The sequence below is a fragment of the Anomalospiza imberbis genome, chromosome 7, assembly GCF_031753505.1.
Source record: "Anomalospiza imberbis isolate Cuckoo-Finch-1a 21T00152 chromosome 7, ASM3175350v1, whole genome shotgun sequence".
NCBI lineage: Eukaryota > Metazoa > Chordata > Aves > Passeriformes > Viduidae > Anomalospiza > Anomalospiza imberbis.
In genome coordinates this window covers 22,017,501-22,020,108 of record NC_089687.1, presented here as the reverse complement: position 1 = coordinate 22,020,108, position 2,608 = coordinate 22,017,501, and positions in this window count along the sequence as shown.

The following is a 2,608-nucleotide window of genomic DNA, read 5'->3' as shown; positions in this document are numbered from 1 at the left end:
GCTACCTGGGGACAACATGCAAATGTGTTTTTGTTTTGTTTCTTGTTGCTTTTGGCCTGCGCCACTTAAGGGCACTTGGACCCTTAATTCCTTTAAAATATGCAAAAAAGTAGAGTTGTTGGGTTTTTTTGCTGTCATTAAATTTTAAATGTTAGTAGCCAGTTGTAACTTACTTTGGAAAAAAACCACCCAACCTACTTTTCTGCAGTGTTTTCGATAAAAAAAATGCAAATACTGTATATATGGAAGTCTTGGGTCTGTGCTGCTGACTTAGCAGGTGATGACAGCTCAGTAGGGAAGTTTGTTTTTCAGCTGGGGCTCCATGTTCATAGTAAGTTCCTTAGGCTGCAAAGCTGCCCTGGTGCAGGTGGGTGACTCTGGGTAGAGAAGTGCATTTGTTACTTCACTGCAAGTAATGAGGGGATAACAATGGCAACTGCTCATTGTGTGTCATTATTTGTTGATTGTTATTTGCTCATGCTGAATTTATTACTTCTGGTAACAACTTCAGCCTCTTTAGTTTTCTGTATTGTATATTATAAACCACTTTTTTAAAAGAGCTGACAACACTGGTATTCCCCAGCAGTAGGATCCTTTTTATAGTCTCTATAAAATATTTCCTTTCTCTTATATTTTAGGGAAAGAGGTGAAGGTAATATTTTTTCCATGATTCATTCTATAGCAGTATGACTAGAAGTATTTATTTTTCAGAAATGCTAGGATTTTTGTTTGTTTCAGCTATTTGCCTAGATCTATGTGATTTTGGGGCTTTTTAAAAAAATGGTGAATGATAGCCTGGTTGCACAATGTATTTTCTTTTTAAGGCTTATCTTAAAAGAAAAGACCTAGCAGGTTGCAATGGTAAAATCCTCCTGGAAGGAATTGGTTGAATTATTGAAGAAATGGTAGGCAGCTGAAATTATGGACACTTAATGGAAAGTACTTGGCTAAGACTGTGCACAACATCTTGTGAATACTCCTGATACATCATAATAAGGCATTATGTTTGTCTAGTCATGAAGTCTGATTTATTTGATTTTAAATCTTGGATTGTGAGATTAATCTCTGATTCTGAGTAAGTGTAATGATTCTGAGAGCTGGAATATTGTTTGCCGTTGTGAACAGTACTGAAGGCGTCTCAGAATATATAACGTAATAGATGCAATTTTGTTTGATTTTTTTTCCCTACGCCAATTTAATTTTGATTTATTTGCCTCATTAACCCAAGAACTCAGAAAATTGAATGCTACCTGAGTGAGGTATTATTAACACTGGTGAAATATCTTCAAATTCACTTCATGCTTATAAATTAGTCTTTTGAAAGCATTTTAAAGGCATAATGATGCTGTAGTGAAAATGTACAACATCATTTAAAAATTGCAGAATGCTTATTTGATTTCAGAAATAAGACTTGGTCACCTGACTTAAATATATACTGATCTATTATTTATGCTTTGAAAATAGGGCTGATAAAAAGCATAAGTGTTCTTGATATTATATTTTGTCATATCTAGCTAAAAAGATTGAAATCCAGAGAAACAATTTTCTGAAGAAATGAAATAGTATGCCCTCCTGAACCCCTGGGGAAAATAGCCTCTCTGTTTGCTCAGAATATGAAGCAGTAAAACAGTATAAGTAAAACAGACAGCCCATGTCACATTCCTATTTGTACAGTCTGGAATGATGTTTTAAAAACATTTTCTAGTTATTTTTGATAAATAAATGGCACAAATAACATCTGCAAACCAACCCTGCTGATGTAAGATTTTTCAGATCAGATTTGTTTGTCAGTGAAAGTTCAGAAAATTGCCTTGCAGAACTTAAGTTGTATAACTCCCAAAAATATGCATACCAAATATGAATGTAAGAATGTATTTTGTTCTCTTTTGCCTTTCATTGGAGAAACTAATGCTGATTCTCCATTATCTTTGTTTTTGGGCTTAGAAGGCAGCTTGATAAAAATATGGGATATCAAAAAGCTCAGTTGCTAATCATGTTTATGAAGTGTTAAATAGCTGTAAATTAACATTCATCATGGAACATCCAGCTATGTATTTGGAATAGTTTATTCAGGTTAAAGCTCTGAGATTTCCCCCTGAGCCAGTACTGCTGCACTGAAAACTTGGCTTAGTGGATCCTTCCACAGGTGCTACTTCCACCTCTGGTCAGGGTGTGTCAAGGACTGACATGTGTTGTTTGGTTGCTTTCTTAGGGTTCTGCCAAAGGCTGCCACACTGAGGATGAAGGGAAGTTCCTCCAAACATTGTGGCTTTCAGAAATGCGCTCTTCAGTTCAAGGATGCTGCTGCCACTCTAATTTCCATCACTGACAAAATAGCTGAGATGGAAAAACATTCCTTGGGCAGCAGGACTGAGAAACCTGATGTCGTGGCTCTACAAATGCCTGGTTACCCAGGACTGGCTAAGGAAGGTGTGTCTACATCTTCCAGAACATGGCTTGTTGGGGTGGTGTTCTTTCAGCTGCATATGAGTAATATATGTCTTATGACTATTTTTATGCTTTCAACATTGGTGCTCCAAAGAGTTGATTAGAACCAGCTTTAATTTTATTTTTGTAAGGATTCTCAGTCAATGGCATCCATCTCAGG